This window comes from Podarcis vaucheri (genome assembly GCF_965113315.1).
Source record: "Podarcis vaucheri genome assembly, chromosome: 11".
Classification (NCBI taxonomy): Eukaryota; Metazoa; Chordata; class Lepidosauria; order Squamata; family Lacertidae; genus Podarcis; species Podarcis vaucheri.
In genome coordinates this window covers 65,440,435-65,464,029 of record NC_138749.1, presented here as the reverse complement: position 1 = coordinate 65,464,029, position 23,595 = coordinate 65,440,435, and the positions used below count along the sequence as shown (strand labels likewise).

Genomic DNA, 23,595 nt, shown 5'->3' with positions numbered 1-23,595 from the left:
AATGTTGTCCCTATTTTCAAAAAGGGGAAAAGAGAGGACCCAAATAATTACCGCCCAGTCAGTCTGACATCAATAGCAGGGAAGATTCTGGAGCAGATCATTAAGCAAACAGTCTGTGAGCACCTAGAAAGGAATGCTGTGATCACCAATAGTCAGCATGGATTTCTGAAAAATAAGTCATGTCAGACTAACCTGATCTCGTTTTTTGACAGAATTACAAGCCTGGTAGATGAAGGGAACGCAGTGGATGTAGCCTACCTTGATTTCAGCAAGGCATTTGACAAGGTGCCTCATGATATTCTTGTAAAGAAGCTGGTAAAATGTGGTCTTGACTATGCTACCACTCAGTGGATTTGTAACTGGCTGACTGACCGAACCCAAAGGGTGCTCATCAATGGTTCCTCTTCATCCTGGAGAAGAGTGACTAGTGGGGTGCCACAGGGTTCTGTCTTGGGCCCGGTCTTATTCAACATCTTTATCAACGACTTGGATGATGGACTCAAGGGCATCCTGATCAAATTTGCAGATGACACCAAACTGGGAGGGGTGGCTAACACCCCAGAGGACAGGATCACACTTCAAAACGACCTTGACAGATTAGAGAACTGGGCAAAAAGAAACAAGATGAATTTTAACAGGGAGAAATGTAAAGTATTGCACTTGGGCAAAAAAAATGAGAGGCACAAATACAAGATGGGTGACACCTGGCTTGAGAGCAGTACATGTGAAAAGGATCTAGGAGTCTTGGTTGACCACAAACTTGACATGAGCCAACAGTGTGACGCGGCAGCTAAAAAAGCCAATGCAATTCTGGGCTGCATCAATAGGAGCATAGCATCTAGATCAAGGGAGGTAATAGTGCCACTGTATTCTGCTCTGGTCAGACCACACCTGGAGTACTGTGTCCAGTTCTGGGCACCACAATTCAAGAAGGACACTGACAAACTGGAACGTGTCCAGAGGAGGGCAACCAAAACGGTCAAAGGCCTGGAAACAATGCCTTATGAGGAGCGGCTAAGGGAGCTGGGCATGTTTAGCCTGGAGAAGAGGAGGTTAAGGGGTGATATGATAGCCATGTTCAAATATATAAAAGGATGTCACATAGAGGAGGGAGAAAGGTTGTTTTCTGCTGCTCCAGAGAAGCGGACACGGAGCAATGGATCCAAACTACAAGAAAGAAGATTCCACCTAAACATTAGGAAGAACTTCCTGACAGTAAGAGCTGTTCGACAGTGGAATTTGCTGCCAAGGAGTGTGGTGGAGTCTCCTACTTTGGAGGTCTTTAAGCAGAGGCTTGACAACCATATGTCAGGAGTGCTCTGATGGTGTTTCCTGCTTGGCAGGGGGTTGGACTCGATGGCCCTTGTGGTCTCTTCCAACTCTATGATTCTATGATTCTATGATTCTATGATTCTAAAGAACCTTTTAATGAGGGTGAAAGAGGAGAGCGCAAAACATGGTCGGAAGCTCAACATAAAAAAACAACAAGATCATGGCCACTGGTCCCATCACCTCCTGGCAAATGGAAGGGGAAGAAATGGAGGCAGTGAGAGATTTTACTTTCTTGGACTCCATGATCACTGCAGATGGTGACAGGAGCCACGAAATTAAAAGACGCCTGCTTCTTGGGAGAAAAGCAATGACAAACCTAGACAGCATCTTAAAAAGCAGAGACATCACCTTACCAACAAAGGTCCATATAGTTAAAGCTATGGTTTTCCCAGTAGTGATGTATGGAAGTGAGAGCTGGACCATAAAGAAGGCTGATCGCCAAAGAATTGATGCTTTTGAATTATGGTGCTGGAGGAGACTCTGGAGTCCCATGGACTGCAAGAAGATCAAACCTCTCCATTCTGAAGGAAATCAGCCCTGAGTGCTCACTGGAAGGACAGATTGTGAAGTTGAAGCTCCAAGACTTTGGCCACCTCATGAGAAGAGAAGACTCTCTGGAAAAGACCCTCATGTTGGGGAAGATTGAGGGCCCAAGGAGAAGGGGACGACAAAGGACGAGATGGTTGGACAGTGTTCTTGAAGCTACCAGCATGAGTTTGACCAAATTGCGGGAGGCAGTGGAGGACAGAAGTGCCTGGTGTGCTCTGGTCCATGGGACACAACTAAACAACAACAACAACAACAACAACATAGCAAATCAAACCTGCTATGCATTAATATGCCAACTGAAGTACAACTACAACTTCAGCAGGACAACAAAGGAGGTTTAAAGATGCTCTCAAGGCAAATCTAAAAACAGTAGTATCAGCACTGTTAACTGGGAAACACTGGCCTGCGAGCGCTCCAATTGGAGAACAGCCTTTACCAAAGGTGCTGTGGACTTTGAAGAAGCATGAACTCAGGGCGAAAAGGAGAAAAGGCACGCATGGCAAACCCTCACCGTGATCAACTCCCACTTGGAAACCTATGTCCAGGGGAGGAGGAAGGGGAGAGCAGTGAGTGCGGGCTGCCCCAGGTGTCACCACTGGGGGCGGGTGACAAAATGGCAGGCAGCACTCACCACAGTGCCTGCAGTACGCCTGGGAGAGGCTTGGGGGTGTGCAGCCTCCACGCTGTCCAAATGGTCCGTCCGCTGCCTTCCCCCAGCTGTAGGGCGCCTGAGTGGGAGGAGGCAGCCAGACCTCAGAGGCCCCGTGGTGCGCCCCACCCCTATGGGAGGTTCAAACCGCCCCAGGCGCCTGAGTGGCTTCCTCCGCCGCTGCTTCTGTCCTCATTGTGGAAGGACATGTGGATCCAGAATTGGCCTCCACAGTCACTTACAGACTCACTGTTAAAGACTGTGTTCATGGAAGACTCTTGGTCTAATCTATCATATTTGCACTTTTTGAAATAATATGAGACCCGAAACATGGCCATTCTTCAAAATTCACATTGTTCTCCAAATTTTGCACTGTAGTTTTCCAACCAACCAGTAAAGATATTTGTGAAAATAGCATGCAAAAATGCATTTTATTAGAAATAGCTTGCAAAAATGTGCACATTTGTCAAAACTGCCTACAAAAGTGTTTATTAGAACTTTGTACTAAAATATTGAATGAGGATTTTAAAAAACACAACATTCACAAATTGCTGTAGAAGTGTGGAAAACTAAATTTAAGGTTAGAAAAATGAGAAACTGAAAGAGCAGAAATGGACAGATCCTCGCCCCCTACTGATAACACAGACAGCCTGATGCTAGTAAGCCAATTAACACATATAATCTGCTAAAAATCCTTTGCCTTGGTTCAGTCCAAAAGCAATGGCATTGAACCTCAATGCCTAATTCAGCAATTTCACACTGCAATCTCCCTTTGCTCCATCCTGGCATCCTATTCTGCCAGTGGAATGTTGTATATTTGAATGCTCTCCCAAATAAAACCTTCCCTATACATAAAAAAGAACACCAAAGACAAAACTGGGCTGGCTTTCCATGTGCAAAGGATTTTGACCATATGGTTCCAGGAAGGATATACCACGTATTTTTTTCTTAATGCTTCAATCTGCTCTATGCCATTGCTGATCGGTTCCTAAGTTTGTCAACAGTAGCAGGGGAAACCCCTTAACTTGAAGCAGAATGAACACAGAAAATAATGTCTTTTCCTTTTACCAGTTTCCACTCCAGTGGCTTGGATGTCATCGCTTAAAAGCACCATCTCAGCTGCCATTCGGAAGGCCTATTCATTACTCTAGGAATGCCAATGCACTCAGTGCTTATGGGGCATTTCTCAGAGGGTGCCTAAAGAAAGCAATTAGTGAAAACGTAAACAGAAATAAACAGAAGAAGAAACCAAATATTTAAGTCAGAATGATGTCAGTTGTGAGGCATTTATTTCTTTTGAAAGTGCACCAGCTGCTAACTATTTTCTTAGGCAAATTACAGTGCCTTTAATCTGTTTTGTGGAACGCAAGAAATTAAAAATAGCCATGAAGTGGCTTGAGGCTGTGCTTGTACCCTTCTGATCGAAGCTGTGTTTGTAACCTTCCAAACACCTTTCTACCACCTCTGTAACTTCTTCACAAATTTAAAAAGTCATCTCCCTCCTTCATGTTTTTCTTTTTTTCTTGGGACCTATCACCCGAAGGAAAAGGAACCTGGGTAGGCAAACATGGACATGCACAGAACAGCAGTTGCAAGCACCATTTATTGCAATACCTACAGGATACAAATTTTAATATGCTAATTCCCACTCTCAGACTGTTCTGGTGAGTCCAATCCTAAAAACCCATCCAGGGTCAGTAACTCAAGGATCCACCTGGTCATGTCAGATCCAGACCCCGTCAACGCCAGCTGTGAAAGTGAATATATTGAAACTACAAATGTTGAATTACATGATGCAGGATGGGAAAGTTAATTGGAAAAAGACAGTGGAAATAATATTCCTTCCAGTAGCACCTTAAAGACCAACTAAGTTAGTTCTTGGTATGAGCTTTCGTGTGCATGCACACTTCTTCAGATACATGCACACAAAAGCTCATACCAAGAACTAACTTAGTTGGTCTTTAAGGTGCTACTGGAAGGAATTTTTTTATTTTGACTATGGCAGACCAACACGGCTACCTATCTGTAACTGGAAATAATATGTCAGGGAACTGCCATCGGGTCAGGGGCGAGAGGGGGAAAGCCAGATGGATTACAGAGAGCCCCCAAAGATCGTGGGAAGCAGCACCTCCTCAGCGGAGGAGAGTAGCCACGCCTCTAGTGGAGAGGAAATGCAGGGCTCAGAGGAAGCGAGGCAGTGCCAGGACACCTTGCCTGAGCAAAGCGGGGAGGAGAGAGGTCCCCTGTTACCCACGCCTTCTTTGTGCAGCAGGCTTCCGCGCCAAGAGGGGAGGCGCAGACTGGACACCAAGAAACTACTCTGTTGGGGAAGGTTTAAGGACCGCCCACTCTCAGATTCTGCCAGTGAATGAGCAAGACACCGAATAGAGGCACTCTGCATTCCAAAGGTTTTTACCACCGATAAGAAAACTTTAAAACAGACTACTGGAGCATACTGCCTGATTGCTCTCGAGCAACCAACCTATACCTCTTACATAATATCACAAATGCTTTGGAATAAAAGATTTCTTTAAAATGTGATTAGTTTAATCATAGTCCCAAAATATCAGCTACAAAAATAAGAAAGGACCATTTATGCTATCCAGTAAAGATCTCAATTTCTTTCTTGTAGCAGTTTTGCCTGTATATTCTGCTATAATATTTCCCCCTTTTTAATCACACTCTCCACTATGCTTTATAATTTCTGCTTCAGAAGAAAGAGTGCATTTTCTATATGGGGGGAAATAAATATTCTCTTGCTCTCACTCAGCCATACCTGCAACTTCTCATCATAAAACTCTACCAGATACCTGTTTCTTTGCTGATGAAAAATAATCATAACTTACCGCTGCTATGTATAAAAAGCTGTTGCAACTGTCTCCAGCATCTGTAGAAACTGGAATACATAATTTCACAACTAAGTGCCAAAATGTGACCAGAAGGCCCAGCAAGTGTTCATCGCAGCCAGTGTGTGCAAGGAACCAACTATTTCTAACCAATTATTAAAGTCCCGAAACACTATTGTATTCAGTCAGGCAATGTTGCCCTTCTTGCCATCTTGGAATACTGTGCAGAAATGCATGACAAATCAATGCAGATGTGTAAAGAGATGCTAAGCAAACAACATCACCAAGTGGTTGGCAGGTAACCCTAGATAACCGTAATATTTGAACCTACAGCAATACAGTGGTACCTCTAGATGCGAACAGGATCCGTTCCGGAGCCCCGTTTGCATCCTGAGCAGAACGCAACCCACGTCTGCACGTGCGCAAGTCGCGATTCGCCGCTTCTGCACATGCACATGACGTCATTTTGAGCGTCTGCACATGCCCAAAATAAAACCTAGAAATAACCTGTTCCGTTACTTCTGGGTTGCCGCGGAACGCAACTTGAAAACGCTCAACCTTAAGAGACTTTAACCCGAGGTATGACTGTACTGCCTATGTTTTCATATTAGCTGGAGAAACACAGAAACTTGGAGTTATTGCCAAATTCTACGAACAGTGAATCATAGAATCATAGAATCATAGAATCATAGAATCATAGAGTTGGAAGAGACCACAAGGGCCATCGAGTCCAACCCCCTGCCAAGCAGGAAACACCATCAGAGCACTCCTGACATATGGTTGTCAAGCCTCTGCTTAAAGACCTCCAAAGTAGGAGACTCCACCACACTCCTTGGCAGCAAATTCCACTGTCGAACAGCTCTTACTGTCAGGAAGTTCTTCCGAATGTTTAGGTGGAATCTTCTTTCTTGTAGTTTGGATCCATTGCTCCGTGTCCGCTTCTCTGGAGCAGCAGAAAACAACCTTTCTCCCTCCTCTATGTGACATCCTTTTATATATTTGAACATGGCTATCATATCACCCCTTAACCTCCTCTTCTCCAGGCTAAACATGCCCAGCTCCCTTAGCCGTTCCTCATAAGACATCGTTTCCAGGCCTTTGACCATTTTGGTTGCCCTCCTCTGGACACGTTCCAGTTTGTCAGTGTCCTTCTTGAATTGTGGTGCCCAGAACTGGACACAGTACTCCAGGTGTGGTCTGACCAGAGCAGAATACAGTGGCACTATTACTTCCCTTGATCTAGATGCTATACTCCTATTGATGCAGCCCAGAATTGCATTGGCTTTTTTAGCTGCTGCGTCACACTGTTGGCTCATGTCAAGTTTGTGGTCAACCAAGACTCCTAGATCCTTTTCACATGTACTGCTCTCAAGCCAGGTGTCACCCATCTTGTATTTGTGCCTCTCATTTTTTTTGCCCAAGTGCAATACTTTACATTTCTCCCTGTTAAAATTCATCTTGTTTGTTTTGGCCCAGTTCTCTAATCTGTCAAGGTCGTTTTGAAGTGTGATCCTGTCCTCTGGGGTGTTAGCCACCCCTCCCAGTTTGGTGTCATCTGCAAATTTGATCAGGATGCCCTTGAGTCCATCATCCAAGTCGTTGATAAAGATGTTGAATAAGACCGGGCCCAAGACAGAACCCTGTGGCACCCTACTAGTCACTCTTCTCCAGGATGAAGAGGAACCATTGATGAGCACCCTTTGGGTTCGGGCAGTCAGCCAGTTACAAATCCACTGAGTGGTAGCATAGTCAAGACCGCATTTTACCAGCTTCTTTACAAGAATATCATGGGGCACCTTGTCAAATGCCTTGCTGAAATCAAGGTAGGCTACATCCACTGCGTTCCCTTCATTTACCAGGCTTGTAATTCTGTCAAAAAACGAGATCAGGTTAGTCTGACATGACTTATTTTTCAGAAATCCATGCTGACTATTGGTGATCACAGTATTCCTTTCTAGGTGAGTTGGTCTGTATCACGATTGCCAAGGAAAATATAAGCAATTGCTACTACCACCTAGTGATATTAAATTATCGAGAATATTTTTTTGGAGAATATTCTCGAGAATATTCACGATTAATGAGAATATTAGAGAATTTTCATTTAAAATAGGAAATTATTCATTTTAATGAATTGAAAATATTATTAGTTAATATAAATGTTTATTCATGGATAAACTTGTTCAGATGGCAACCAAAATCTGTACAGATACTTTTATTCAATGGGGCAATGAAGTGAATTCACATTCTTTTATTTTTTTGCACCAAACTTGAAATTGAAAATTCAACATGAATGACTCACGTTAATCACTAAGCCTGCTACTAACCGTATATTTACCATCAACTTTGAATTCTAATTATGTTGTATATGTATGAAATGTAGCTTTAAAAGTAAAAGGAATATAAAAGAAACTCAGGTCTGCTACATGAGTATGTTCTTTAATAAGCATATCTACATGGTACAGTATTTTCAGTGCAACACTAATAAAATCAATATAAAGTTTAAAATATATGCTATTATTTCCAGAAAATAAAACACAATCAGTAATGACAAGTTATATAAATCAGAAATACAAATTACTATCTGCTTAGACAAGTAAGGCGACACACAACATATTTAAATTATAACTGATAAATTGACACAAGAAAGAAATTTATTTTAAAAATAGGCTTTAAGTAACAATGTTTATAAATTTATATTGACTCAAACATCTGAAGAGGATGTCACCATCTTCATTTCCACTGGTAACAAAGCTTACAAGATTTTTTTAATGTGGGTTGTAAAACTGGTTCTTACATTAGAATTTACAGTTTGTAGAGAATATTCTCTGGAGAATTTTCTAGCAGAGAATATTCTCTGGAGAATATTCTCACCTCACATCACTACTACCACCATTTGAACTCTGAACAAGAACCTCCTAAAATGTTGTTTCTCTGCAAATAGGTTAATGAGGGGTTGAAGTAGTCAATTTTGAACCACCTGAAAAGGTTGTACCCGATCCGTCCTTATAAAGACACAAACTAACCCTGATGGAAGCACTTGAGTATCTACCGTATTTTTCACTCCATAAGACGCACCTGACCATAAGACACACCTAGTTTTTAGATGAGGAAAACACACAAAAAAATATTCTGAATCAAATGTTGTACTAAACTATTTAAAGCAGCAAAGCGGGCAGCTCCTGTCTGCTTTGTTGCTTTAAAGCGAGCCTCAGAGGAGGGAAGGAAGGGGAGCCATGGATCCTCCGCTCGCAACTGCAGCGGGATCCCACCGCCGTCCGTAGGCATTCACTCTATAAGACGCACAAACATTTCCCCTTATTTTTAAGGAGGAAAAAAGTGCATCTCACCGAGCAAAAAATACGGTACTTGGAACCCGAACGCTGAATACCCGGAAGTGAGTGTTCCAGTTTTCGAACTTTGTTTGGGAAGCTGAATAGGCTCCATTTTGAGTCCTGAGCTTCCGTTTTGAGTCTTGCACTGCCAATTTGCATCGTACACTTGTAACTGATAAGTTCCTCTTCTAATTTTACTGTTTCGCTGCTAATTTGCATCCTACCATTTCATTTCTGATTGCAGTGTTCTGAGGTGATATTTGGAGCTTATATTTGGTGCTTTTGTTTTTGCTATTTTTTGTGTTTTTGTTTGTGCGGGTTTTTTGTTTTTGTGACTGTGTAGAACCCAGTTCAGCTACTGAATGATTGTGCTACTGCAGAAATGGATAAAAGCAGCAAAGGCAAGACAACCGTTAACATTGTTTATCGCTTGCATTTTATGGATCAATTGTCTCATTAGATACAGTGGTGCCTCGCAAGACAAAATTAATCCGTTCCGCTAGTCTCTTCGTCTAGCGGTTTTTTCGTCTTGCGAAGCAACCCTATTAGCAGTTTAGCGGATTAGCACTATTAGCGGTTTAGCAGCTGTTAAAGGCTTAGTGGCTATTAAAGGCTTAGCGGATTAGCGGCTAAAAGGCTATTAGCAGCTTAGCAGCTTAGAAAAAGGGGGGGAGCGAAAAAAAATCGGAACACTCGCAAGCCGTTTTCATCTTGCAAAGCAAGCCCATAGGGAAAATCGTCTTGTGAAGCAGCTCAAAAACGGAAAACCCTTTCGTCTAGCGGGTTTTCCATCTTGCGAGGCATTCGTCTTGCGGGGCACCACTGTACTAAAATTTCTGTTAAATTTAATTTTAGATTCCTGCTTTAGGGGTTGTTTTTAATTGTCTGGAATGGATTAATCCGTTTTGCCTTACTTTCTATGGGAAAGCGCACCTTGGTTTTGGAATGCTTTGGCTTTGGAACGGACTTCTGGAATGGATTATGTTTGAGAACCAAGGTATCACTGTAGAGTATTCACTTTCCATGTATACAGACACAAAATGCTCAAATAGGGCAGCCCCACTCGAACAAATTATATCTCAGCTTGAGCCTTATGGGCATTTGCCCTTCTCTCCTCTTTTTGCAGCATGCAGCAATTTGACTCAGAAGTTTCCATTTTGTCGAAACCAGGAAACTATGTTTATCAGAAGCAACAGCTTCAAACAGTGGTTTAAATCATTGAGTAGTTCAAATTGGAGACTTGCAGGTTTCATTACTGTGCATGGCTAATAAAGGAGAGAGGGGGCTGGGGGGGGACAAAAGGCTCTGGCTTACCTTAGTATTCCACCAAGATATGGTAATCTGAACGAGGCCAATATTTTCATTACATTTTTGAGTAATTCCATAGAAAAGTTTAAAAACCTTTCTTCTCTAAAATAAAATTTTACGCTGGCAGTTAGGCAGACTAATTTACTCATCTATTGATGGGCTGCATCAATAGTATAGCATCTAGATCAAGGGAAGTAATAGTGCCACTGTATTCTGCTCTGGTCAGACCACACCTGGAGTACTGTGTCCAGTTCTGGGCACCACAGTTCAAGAAGGACACTGACAAACTGGAACGTGTCCAGAGGAGGGCAACCAAAATGGTCAAAGGCCTGGAAACGATGCCTTATGAGGAATGGCTAAGGGATCTGGGCATGTTTAGCCTGGAGAAGAAGAGGTTAAGGAGTGATATGATAGCCATGTTCAAATATATAAAAGGATGTCACATAGAGGAGGAAGAAAGGTTGTTTGCTGCTGCTCCAGAGAAGCGGACACGGAGCAATGGATCCAAACTACAAGAAAGAAGATTCCACCTAAACATTAGGAAGAACTTCCTGACAGTAAGAGCTGTTCGACAGTGGAATTTGCTGCCAAGGTGTGTGGTGGAGTCTCCTACTTTGGAGGTCTTTAAGCAGAGGCTTGACAACCATATGTCAGGAGTGCTCTGATGGTGTTTCCTGCTTGGCAGGGGGTTGGACTCGATGGCCCTTGTGGTCTCTTCCAACTCTATGATTCTATGATTCTATTCTATGATTCTATGATTCTCCTTCTCTATTGCTAATAAAATAATAAAATAATTTGTCATCTCATAATAAAGAATTTATCCCCTTACCACTTTTGTAAAATACCAAGCGTTTGGCAAAGGAAGCCCAAGCCTTTCATTAGGTGAATAATATTTGAACTTTTGGAGCTGCTGAAAATTTTGCAGGCCTGTATTTTCCAAACTTATTTAGCTTAAATATATAAATATTTCAAACAACCCAATTCATTTTCTTTCCATGTATCATAAACACTTATGGAATAGCTTCAGTCAGGAAAACTTTTTTTTCTCACATGAAATTCAGCGAATTAATTCCTATAATTTTATTTATCAAATAGCACTGTATCTACATTCAGATTATTCAAATGAGCATTAATTGAACCGATACGAACTCTAGCATAAAGACTGGGTTTAGCTCTATTAAAAATAAAAGAATGATTATCTTCAGTATCCTAACATATGCTTATCAGGTAGTTGGAGGTCTTTAAGCAGAGGCTTGACAACCATATGTCAGGAGTGCTCTGATGGTGTTTCCTGCAAGCTGCGACTGAAAAGTGCAGGTGAAAACACCAATTGATTTCCTTTTTGAAAACAGCATATCATTTTGTAGAGTCCATTGGCAATAATCAGACTTGAATGGGAATACTTCTTTTTAGTGGCTATTAAAAATGCCTTTGTACTGCTTTGAGTTTCTGGTTTATTATGTTGATCAATGATCTGTATCGCCCCCCCCCAAAAAACCCCACCATTTTTTCCAATCACCATCAATACAGACTACACATCTGTAAAAGCCACATTGTACAACTTTTAAGCACATATTTAAAATGTTTATTACCTGTTTCTCATTTCAACAGCAATCTCACTGAGGCAGATGTTCTGGGAAATTTTGAGTCATGGCACTGGGGTGTGTAAGACACAGTCAAGGAAACCAGGTGGGAACATGAAGGTTAAGAGATCAGCACCAAGCCATCCAGCTATAGCATACTGTCAGGGGTTCAGGAGCAGAGGCAAGGGCAAGGGAGGAAACAGAGAGCGAGGAGGAGGAGGCAGAAGAAAAGATGAGTGATGACGACGACCCGAGATCTCCGAGTCTTTCCAGTGAATCACAAGATTCACAGAAAGGAGCACCAGTGGCCAGGGCAAGGGGGGAGCCTAGGGGGACACCCCAGGAAGATAGAGCCAGAGGGGACTCAGAGGGGAGCAGTTGGAGATCGGGACCAGCGTCACCGCCAGAGAGCAGGGAAGAGGAAGGGGGCCAGGGATCAAGCGCTGGCAGCTCACAACAGGAGGGAGGGCACGAGTCAGGAGTGGCCACACCTCCATCAGGGAGCGAAGAAACGGTCAGACGGAAAGTGGAAGGTTGGGCGCGCGCGCCAAGTTCAAATGCACAGGGAAGTGACGCAGTAGGCAGCCCGGAGAGGGAGCCAGGTCCTAAAGCCCGGCGCAAGGAGACAGAAGGGTCCGGGGGGTCGGCGTCGGAGGAGTCCCGGAGGGAGGAGACCCCGGGGGGCAGAGGGACCCAGAGGAGAACAGTCAGGCGGAAAAGGTGGAGCAGGGCTAGGATATTAAGTTGGTGTACAGGAGGCGGGGACCCAGACAGAGCTTCGCCGATCTAACCATAAGACGTAGAGTTGCACGCAGCAGCTTGAGAATGGGAACTGTAACTCAATAAAGACTTTTACTTAATGATCGCTGGCTAGCGTGATCCTCTGTGAGCTAGGATCGGGGAGCAACTCTGACACATACACATATATTATAATTTTCTATTAAACTATTGGAATTTAGAAACATTTGCTGATTTACTGAAGAACACCCAGAGATCTAGCCCTGGCCCATTTCCAGAGCAATGCATGTTACAATCCCCTAGGCATTGTAACATTCCCCTAGGAAGTTCCCTTCTTTTTTTCAGATGGGCAATAAGGAAGTTGCCCAAGGAAGCACACTCAAGCCATTATAGCTCTGTTGGGGTGTCCACCGCATCCTGTCTGCCTCTCTGCCCACTGAAATATACAGTGGTACCTAGGTTTTCGAACAGCTTAATTCATGAACAACTTGGAAATCGAACGCTGCAAACCCGGAAGTAGGTATTCCAGTTTGTGAACTTTTTTCAGAATCCGAACTGTTCCGTTTTGAGTGTTACACTTCATTTTTCAGTGCCACACTTCTGTTTTGAGTGCCCCCGCTCCTGCTTGCAAAGGTGGAGGAGCTGGATCGGGGCAGCTCAGCTGGGGAGCACAAAGCCTCCCTTCCCAGCGGGAACCCCTCAATGGAAAGTGCGATGGAGCCTGCACCTCCCCAGCTGAGCAGCCCGATCCAGCTCCTACTCCTGTGCAAGCAGGAGCAGGGGCAGGGATCTCTCGCGGCAGCTCAGCTGGGGAGGGCAAAGCCTCCCTTCCCAGCTGAGAGATCCCCGCCCCGCTCCTGCTAAGATCTTTGCTAAGGAGAGGGATCCTGCAGGAATCTCAACTAGAACATAAATGACATCCAACCTCTGCTTAAAAACCTCCAAGGAAGGAGAGTCCACCACCTCTCAAAGGAGTCCATTCCCCTGTTGAATAGCTCTTACCCTCAGAAAGTTCTTCCAGATGTTTAGTCAGAATCATCCTTCTTGTAACTTGAAGCCATTGGTTTGGGTTCTAGCCTACAGAGCACGAGAAAACAAGCTTGTTCCATCGTCCATGCGACATTCCTTTAGATATTTGAAGACAGTTATAATACAGAATCATAGAGTTGGAAGGAACCCTGAGGGTCATCTAGTCCAACCCCCTGCAAGGCAGGAATAGGCAGCTGTCCCAGACGGGAACTGAACCTGCAACCTTGGTGTTATCCAGCGCAGAGGGCCTTCTGGCGGTTCCCTCATTGCGAGAAGTGAGGTTACAGGGAACCAGACAGGGGGCCTTCTCGGTAGTGGCACCCGCCCTGTGGAACACCATCCCTTCAGATGCGAAGGAAATGAGCAGCTGTCTTATCTTTAAAAGGCATCTGAAGGCAGCCCTCTTTAGGGAAGTTTTTAATATTTAATGCTGTGTTGTTTTTAACACTTGATTGGAAGCCGCCCAGAGTAGCTGGGGAAACTGAGCCAGAAGGGCGGGGTATAAATAATAAATGTATTATTATCATTATTATTATTATTATTATTATTATTATTATTATTATTAACATGCTCTATCCAACTGAGCTATCCTACTGACGCCATCTCCTCCCAGTCTCCTCTTTTCCAGGCTAAACATACCCAGTTCCTTCAAGCGCTCCTCGTAGGGCTTGGTTTCCAGACCCTTGACTATCTTGGTTGCCCTGCTCTGCACACCTTCCAGCTTGTCAACATCCTTCTTAAATTGTGGTGCCCAAAATTGGACACAGTATTCTAGGTGTGGTCTGAGCAAAACTGAATAGAGTGGGACTATTACTTCCCTTGACCTGGACACTAGACTTCTGTTGATGCAGCCTAGAATATGATCTCATTTTTTGACAGAATTACAAGCCTGGTAGATGAAGGGAACGCAGTGGATGTAGCCTACCTTGATTTCAGCAAGGCATTTGACAAGGTGCCCCATGATATTCTTGTAAAGAAGCTGGTAAAATGTGGTCTTGACTATGCTACCACTCAGTGGATTTGTAACTGGCTGGCTGACCGAACCCAAAGGGTGCTCATCAATGGTTCCTCTTCATCCTGGAGAAGAGTGACTAGTGGGGTGCCACAGGGTTCTGTCTTGGCCCCGGTCTTATTCAACATCTTTATCAATGACTTGGATGATGGACTCAAGGGCATCCTGATCAAATTTGCAGATGACACCAAACTGGGAGGGGTGGCTAACACCCCAGAGGACAGGATCACACTTCAAAACGACCTTGACAGATTAGAGAACTGGGCCAAAACAAACAAGATGAATTTTAACAGGGAGAAATGTAAAGTATTGCACTTGGGCAAAAAAAATGAGAGGCACAAATACAAGATGGGGGACACCTGGCTTGAGAGCAGTACATGTGAAAAGGATCTAGGAGTCTTGGTTGACCACAAACTTGACATGAGCCAACAGTGTGACGCGGCAGCTAAAAAAGCCAATGCAATTCTGGGCTGCATCAATAGGAGTATAGCATCTAGATCAAGGGAAGTAATAGTGCCACTGTATTCTGCTCTGGTCAGACCACACCTGGAGTACGGTGTCCAGTTCTGGGCACCACAATTCAAGAAGGACACTGAGAAACTGGAACGTGTCCAGAGGAGGGCAACCAAAATGGTCAAAGGCCTGGAAACGATGCCTTATGAGGAACGGCTAAGGGAGCTGGGCATGTTTAGCCTGGAGAAGAGGAGGTTAAGGGGTGATATGATAGCCATGTTCAAATATATAAAAAGATGTCACATAGAGGAGGGAGAAAGGTTGTTTTCTGCTGCTCCAGAGAAGCGGACACGGAGCAATGGATCCAAACTACAAGAAAGAAGATTCCACCTAAACATTAGGAAGAACTTCCTGACAGTAAGAGCTGTTTGACAGTGGAATTTGCTGCCAAGGAGTGTGGTGGAGTCTCCTCCTTTGGAGGTCTTTAAGCAGAGGCTTGACAACCATATGTCAGGAGTGCTCTGATGGTGTTTCCTGCTTGGCAGGGGGTTGGACTCGATGGCCCTTGTGGTCTCTTCCAACTCTATGATTCTATGAATAGCATTAGTTTTTTTGCTGCTGCATCACACAGTTGACTCATGTTAAGCTTGTGGTCTACTAAGACCCCTAAATCCTTTACACATGTACTACTGGAAATCCAGTATATTTGTGCATCTGGTTCTTCCTGCCTCAGTGCAGAACTTTACATTTGTCCCTATTGAAATTCATTTTGTTAACTTGGGCCCAGTTCTCCAATCTGTTATATGGTCATTTTGAATTCTGATTCTGTCTTCTGCAGCATTAGTTACCCCTCCCAGTTTGGTGTTATCTGCAAATTTAATAATAATGATGATGATGATGACAACGATGATGATGATGATGATGATGATAATAGCAGCAGCAACAACAATACTCCACCCATCAGTTTCCCCAGCTACCCTGGCAGCTTCCAGCACATATACAAACATAAGAAAACGTCAAACCTCAAAAACTTCCCAAGCATCTCAAGACCTTCATCCAAGTATTTTATAATGTTGAACAACAAAGGACCCAGGACATAACCCTGCAGACCCCACTTGTGATGGGTTTCACCTCACAGTGGCTGACAAGAATGTATTTGCTAAGAGTCTGCCAAACCTGTGAGCTCTAATGTGTGAGCCCCTTGTTTTCTCACATATTTTAGTCTGGAAGCAAGAATTAATGGGCACTAGAGGGTGTTGCTTCACTGCAGTATTTACAGACACTGGAGGAAGCAACTCTTGAGCACAGTGACATTGTCTACCCAGTCAAGTCATAGTCAAGTGTCATCATTCCAACACCCTAGTAATGCTTTTCAGCCATTATTATAACCCACCAGTAAGCACAAACCTATCAATTGGTTGTCAAGGGGTACACTCTTGTTTTCCCATAGATTTTAGTCCAGCGGCCGAATCTGACATTTCCAGCTTTTTTTTACGAAGACTGACACCAAACTTGGTCTGGCCCTGATTTAATTAAGTTTCTGGGTGATCAAGAATAGCTTACCCACACAGTGTTAATACATGCCTGGTGTTTCATTCAAAACCAGTTAGCCTTGCCAGTATGTGCATTGTGAGCGGACCAAAAACTTGTAGCCCAGGTGTTGGCAGGCCAATATTTTATTAATCATGGTCAAGGGATCTGTTTAACAAAAGAATCTGAGCGCCTTCAGTGTCCCATTAGGTTCAGTTCTTCTTGAAGACCTGGTATCACATTTGAACAAGGTCATAATAAAATGTATAAAACTGTATGTATGTATGTATGTATGTATGTATGTATGTATATATACACACATATATGATTCCACATATTTTTCCTCACATACATTCTTGTGAAACTCCTGAAAACACCACAAACAAGCTCTCACACTGAAATAAGAAAATGTGTGCTTCCAGGGTCTCCCAGATCCTGTTCCTTGTTCTATTTAAATCAAGGCAGGTACACTAGGGCCCTCCCCATGCTGTTGGACTCCTGCTTCCAGCAGGGATGATGTAGTCATCAACATCTGGAGAGGCCAGGGAAACCAACTGTAGACTAAACCAAGAGGAAGGTGGAAGGGAACCATACCAGCACAAGTGAAATTTAAGCAAAACTGTGTGCCGTACATCACACAACACAAAGAATGGCAGGCTGAGATATTTCTGCAATCTTAAGAAAATACACAAGCATTGATTAAAGATTCTGTCTAACTCCATGAGGTTCTTTCTACCTGTTTTTTTCTTCTTTTTAAAACCAAAATCAGTCTAAGCAGAGAAAGACTGAAAGTAGAGAGCGTGCTTAATCCTCTCCCCTCTGATCATTTTTTTCAGCTCTAAAGCAACCTTTTGAAGCTGCTTCTACCATTTATATATATGAGAGAAAACATATGGGGTCCTCTGGGGACCAGATGGGAAAGGTCCGCATAACCTCCATTTCCATCTGGTCTTGCTCTGGTTTTTTGAAAAAGGTACAACTGCACACAGAAAGAACTCTGTAATATGTGGCCTGAGTTTATGTAGAAGAGACCTAAATTTCATTTTGTACTACCACAGGATGGAACTGGAAGGGGAAGAATGAAGAGGTATTATATCTAAAATGTTACAATGGTGCACTGTTGTAATTTCTTAAATGCAGAGTTCAAATTAATTCAGTGATTGTGAGTCAGAACAACCTTCTGTGAAACCTTGAGGGGAAGGAAGACCTTCATCTCCTGCCTTTCCATGATAGGCAAGCTGGCCGGCCTGCTTTTGGTCAGTTCCCCACATTTAGTCAACGATACCTTTGTACATTTCCTTGAAGGTCACAGACAACACCTTTCATTCTTCTTTTGTATTTTTATTAAATATTTTCTTGATTTTCAGAAGTATGTGTAATGTCTCTTGCTTGTATCACCTTTCATTCTTAAGGCTTCTTTTATAAGATATCAGACATCAGAGAGGCAGCTATGTCAATTAAGGGTTGAACTGAGAATGACAATGATCAAACAGTTCAGCTCTTTAAATACTTATTCTTGATGATTTAATGCATTACATATTTTTAAATTTTATTTTAATCCCAGCAAATAAAAAACAATTATTACAAAAGCAAAAGTAACATCGCTGCCTTCCACTTTACATATTCATATTTAGAAGGTTTAGAGGGTTTTTCCCAATGAATTTTATTGCTTCTTTTTTTTTACTTATTGCTGGTTTTGCAATTTTTGCAATTTTTAAAAAACCACTTAGAAGCTTCAAAAAAATTAAGTTTATAACTCAGTATTAAATGCATCCATTTAGATATTCCACTGATTTCAAGCAAGTATGCTTCGGATCATAGCTTTAAGAACAGTACATTTTTCAAACAGCAGAATTCATTTTGAGCTAATACAAAATAAATTTTCAGCATGCAATATGAAAAACATTTCTGCTTCTCTAAAGAAGCACTCTCTTAGAGTCTACCTCCCCTGGCAATCTTTCAATGAATCAACCAATGACTCAAACTACAAATATCTTTTCTATACCAGCTTTCTAAAATGTGAGGCTTTACATTGAAGACAAAACAACAGTCAAAAGACATTACTCCTATTTCAAATCAAGCCAGGCGCATTAGTGCATAACAAAAATGTAGCTGCAAGCTAGAACAGCTACAAAAGAGGCATTATACCTCCATGAATTATAGGATACATGTCTAGTACTACTATTACTTGGCCAAACCAGTTCAAATCTGATGTTTATGGCACTTTTAAATTCAGATTACTGCAACCATTCTTCAATCATTTTATAGCAAACACAATAGATATTTTCAATCAACCTGGCTCTCAACTTTATCACAATGTACTGTATAGTCTCATAAACACCATCGGAAGTAAGTTAACATGATTAGCCCAAAGCCACTCAGCTACCTCCATAGTATTTGATTATCTCCCACAACAAAACCCAACTTTCTATTAAGCTTGCCCACTTTTTAGTGATGGGATTCCTAAAACGTTTACAGCTAAGAGACAAAGAGAAATGTAGCAGTATTCCCCAATGCAGAACCTACAAACCATAAAGAAAGTCACCTGCTGAATTTCTGCTAGTCATAGTTATTAAAGGTACAACGCAGCAGGACAAAAAGAAGCTGACGTGTACATACTTTCTAGATTTCAAACTTATAAGCAAAACTGCTCTCAAAAAAGCTGCAACAGAGGCATATACAGAAAATGTAGTGCTATAATAAAGCTATATACAGCACACAGTACTCCTATTTTGCTTTCATTTTCTAAATACTATTGGCTAGTATGCTGTGCTTTAAAACAGGCTAACAGCACGATTTTCAGTGGTGATGAGGAACCCTAGATTGCCTATTTAGAATAAATATATACCCAGGGCTTTTTTTCAGCTGGAACTCACCTGAACTCAGTTCTGGCACCTCTCAGTTGGGCACCATTGCCATTATAAGAGAACAAGTGAGGTGTTCATGGTGGGTTCCAGCACCCCTTTTTCTAGAAAAATAGCACTGTATATAAGTTAGAATTAAAAGACAATCAAATCTTGGACAGTATTATTACAAAGATTGACTTAATTTGAGGCCATGGTCAATCACGCAACTGGAAATATCCCCCATGGATTTAACTGTACTTTCTTTAACTGGTCATACATAGTCCTACCCGCTGTATATTTACTCAAAAGTAAGCCACACTGTGGTTTCTGTTGCTTATGTGAAACTTGGTGTATGAAGGACCACAGCTGTGCAGCACAATCCTGTCATTGCTCACTCATAAGCAAAACCCACGGGACTTATTTCCAAGACAGCATGCGTAGGATTTTGGTCTTAATATGTTTAGGGATGGAGATGCATGGATGTTATGCAGATCTGCCCCTCCACAGCTCCCCCCCCCAAAAAAAATACCCCCAAAAAAGTCACTAGGGATATGCTGGATAGACTAAGTTTCTGGAATGACTTTCAGATTTAAGACTAAGCAGAAATTGCTCCTGTTTTGTGTTATTGTTAATGCAGCAACAAAAATACAATACTGTGCTTTTTTTCTCCATTTCTCAGCCTGCAATAAATATGGCATTGTATGTGTGCTTCTGGAAACACAGAAAAAACACTTCGCATTTTGACAGCAGTGCAGTAGAATGCAACGTACTGTGACTCAGATATTGTTCAGATGATGTAGTTGGGTCTCTGGAAATACATAAACAAAGGGATGCCTAAATGCATATTGATGGATGTGCACATCCATACCAAAATAAGCCGCATACTTTGAGGCGAGAAATTAATGTCACATGTCTGATCTGCCCCTCACCCCTGCATTTGCATACATTTAATATGAAGGATTGTTCGGAGGCAGGAAAAGGGCGAGCCTTCCGTTCATTCTTGGCGGTGGGTACCGTTCCTTTGGAGATAAGATGGTCGAGAAGCATTTTTAAAAACCTGACGTTGCAGCCATGGGAGAGCTGCGCCAAGTCTTCTCAAGACGAGCCTTTAGGAAAGGGGAGAAGGCGCTCGCGGGAGCTCCCCGCTGCAGCCCCAGGGAGGCGCCCGGGCGGAGCCGGGAGGAGGAGGCTGCGGGGCGCTGCGGGCGCACCCGCGGCTCCGACGGAGGAAGGTCGGCTTCCCCTCCGATGCGGCACCTGGCGGGCCCCGCAGCCTCAGGCGAGGAGGAGACCCGGCCGCGCCCCCGCCGCCGAGATGCCCGCAGCCCGACGCGCCAGCCAGGAGCCTCCGAGAAGCCATTCCCGCGCCGCGGCTGAGGAGACCCGGCGGCTCTGGCTCCCGGGCGGGCGGGCGGGCGGGCGGGCGGCGCCTGCTCCCCCTCAGCCCCTTCCCGGCCCCGAGGGAGCCGCGCATCTCTCCCGCGCCCCCGCCCGCCCGGCCCTTACCTGTCTGGGGAGCCGCGGCGCCCGCCGCACTCAGGGCGCCCAGCGGAGGCCGAGGCGGCGGCGGCGCTGGGCTGGGCGGCCCACCTGGAAAGCAGCTTTCCGCGGAGCCGCTCGCCCGGCCTCGCGCTCCACCATCTTCCTCCTCCGGCTCCTCCCCGGCTCGGCTCCGCAGCCTCCCGGCCAGCGCCTCGCCCGCCCGCCCTCCGCTCCGCCCTCCGCTCCGCCCGCCCGCGCTCGCTCCGCAGGCTCGGCCCCCAAAGAGGAGGCGGCGGCGCCCCGAGTGGCCGCTCGCCAAGGCATCCGCCGAGGAGGAGGAGGAGGAGGAGGAGGCGGCCGCCGCCGCTTGGGTCGCCCGCAGGCCTGGGCAGAGGAGAGGCCAAGGGCCCCGGAAGGGGCCGGGGAGAAGAGGGCGGCCGGCCGGCCTTCCCCTCAGCCTGGCCGGGATGGAGAGAGGCCCCCCCAGCCCCCCCCCTCCGGACTAGAAGGCAATGGAAGTGTTCGAAACAAGATTGCGTGAAGAGAAGAGATTTAAAATTCTGCAATTCTCATAAAGGACCTAAGATGTTATTGTGACCTTAAATACCATGGTGATTTTTAAAAATGCATAGAACTAACACTGAAAAACTTTTGCAATTACAGTGGTACCTCGGGTTAAGAACAGACCTCCAGAATGAATTAAGTTCTTATCCCGAGGTACCACTTTACTAAACTTTGTAAACCTGATGTGGAATAAGTATGTTTTAGGAAAATGAAGTTGTAATGTTATCCTTAAAAAACACACCTTGAGATTACAAATTATATTGCCTGGGAAGTGTAAATAATATGATTATGATTACCTGACAGTGTGGCACTTTTAGAATCTACTTTATGCTGTTATTAAAAAGTCAGTTTTAAAATGGAAGTAAACTACAACCATCAAATACAGTAAGGCTAAAATGTTTTTTTCCTAGCCTTCCTCATAGCAAAATCATCCAAAACTTCATCAAAATTTGTCTGTCTAAGTTTGTCGCTTTCAATGTACAGAATGCTCAGTGTGGACAACCTCTCTTGAGACATTGTGGCCCTTAATTCATTTTTAATTCTTTTGAGTCTTGAAAAACTCCTTTCTCCTGAGCAGTTAGTGACCATAAAGCTAAGAAATAGCCACAAGATTGCTTCCACGTTAGGAAAGGCTATCTGAATTTTTTCCTTGTATATAATTTGATAAAGGTCTGTATGAGACAGAGAGTGCTCTGCTGTAAGCCTATGGCTTTGTCTCATGAACAGGTGAAAGTGCAAAAGTTCATCAATAGGTTTCAGGTCAAGATCTTCTGGGTATGCTTTCATCAACAGTTCAACACCTTGCTGAAATTCTTGCTTAGATGCTGTCAAATTAGCAAGAATGGCAAACAATTGTGCAGTATCACTAAACACACTACTTCTTTTTAAATTGGCTTCAAGTGCATCTAATAAAGGATTTTCTTCTAAACCTATCTCTTGGATAGCGCATCAGGTGCACTTCTGTCATTTCTTTGCCGTTCCCTCACTCTTTGTCTCCTTGTTTTGTAGTTGACATTTGGCAAGGTGGCTTTTGCTTGTTTCTCAAGCTCATCAAAAACAAGTCTAATTTTCCTTTAAAATCTAGGAGTGAACTGTACAAACTTGCACAAGAACTCAATAACAGGTCTGATTTCTGAAGGGCTTTGCTGACCATGTGAAAATGACCAAGCACACAGGTCCAAAAATGCAGCATAAACACAAATTCCAGTTCTTCCATTTTCTGCAAAAGATTGTTAGCTTGAAGCCTGGTCTCGCCCTTCCCCTTAACATCAGAGTACAAATGACTGAGGGCATCGGTGATAGCACTGTAACTTTACAAAACAGCTTCTGTGGCTTTTGTGTGTACATCCCACCTAGTGTCTGACAAATATTAAGGCACTTTAGACTGAGGTGGCAAAAATGATTTTAGAACTGCCCATCTCTTTGTGGAGGATGAAAAGAATTTTTTTTAATGATTTTTTGCTGCATACCATTGTACTTGCCAGCCATGTTGGCAGCATTGTCATAAGACTGCCCATGGCATTTTCTAAAGTCAATTTCAAGCTCAGTAGTAAAATAGTTGAACACCAAATCAGCCATGCTTTCCCCTGAGTAGTCTTTCAGCCCAAGGAAAGTTAAAAATCTCTCAGTTGGCAAACCATCTTCAGGTGATACATATCTGATAAATAAAGTCAACTGATTAGTATGTGAAATGTCAGGAGTGGAATCTACTGAAAAGCTGAAATATCCAGCCTTTCTCACATCAGCCAGAATTGCATCCTTAACTTTTTTTGCCATGAGCTGAAAAATTTCCTCAGATACAGTTTTTGACAAATAAGAGGGATTGCCTGATCCAGAATGTCCATACCGATTGATATGAGCATGTAAAAATGGATCAAATTTTGCCACTAGTTGTAAAAGACCATTATTTGGTGAGCCAAAGTGTTCATCGTTTCCCCTGAATGGTAAGCCTCATTCTACAAGAGTGCATATTACAGCAATGATTCTCTCCATGACATGCTGCCAGTATTGCTGTACTGCTTTTATTTCTTCCTCTAGCTTGGAAGTAAACGTTTGCCTGCACTTCTTTGTTAGGTAGGCCAACATGGCATTCCTATGCTTCTCTGAGTTTTCATTGCTTTGGATAAGATGGGGGTTGTGCCAGTCCTCAAACCCTTCGGTAGCCAAAGCTGTGGAAGAAGATGCAAGGTCTGGAAAGAGTTTACAAACAAAGCAAAAAATCTGCCCTTTTGAGGGAGAATATGCAAGCCACTCTCGGCTATATGTTTCCCCATTTACTTTTGTTGGATAAAAAAAAGCTTTTGTGCAAAACCTGGACTGCTTTTTGTACACTGATTTGGAAT

General features: G+C 43.5%; 1 protein-coding gene and 1 long non-coding RNA gene across 3 annotated transcripts in view; both read right to left on the bottom strand.

The window, feature by feature from the left end:
- APBA1 (amyloid beta precursor protein binding family A member 1) overlaps positions 1–20,795 on the bottom strand; it is a 110,855-nt gene extending 90,060 nt beyond the window's left edge. Inside the window, exon 1 of one of the 2 annotated variants that reach the window (XM_082241553.1) lies at positions 20,714–20,795. The gene's annotated coding sequence lies outside the window, so the exon portion shown is untranslated. Of the gene's footprint in view, positions 1–11,608; positions 11,673–20,713 lie in introns of those variants that run through there. The other variant, XM_082241552.1, reaches the window with a different exon arrangement.
- Positions 19,366–20,491, bottom strand: LOC309514546. Its single transcript, XR_014212053.1, has 2 exons — positions 20,153–20,491; positions 19,366–20,015 (listed from the first exon to the last, which is right to left on the bottom strand). It is a non-coding gene; the product is annotated as an uncharacterized lncRNA (long non-coding RNA).
- Positions 20,796–23,595: the final 2,800 nt, after the last annotated feature.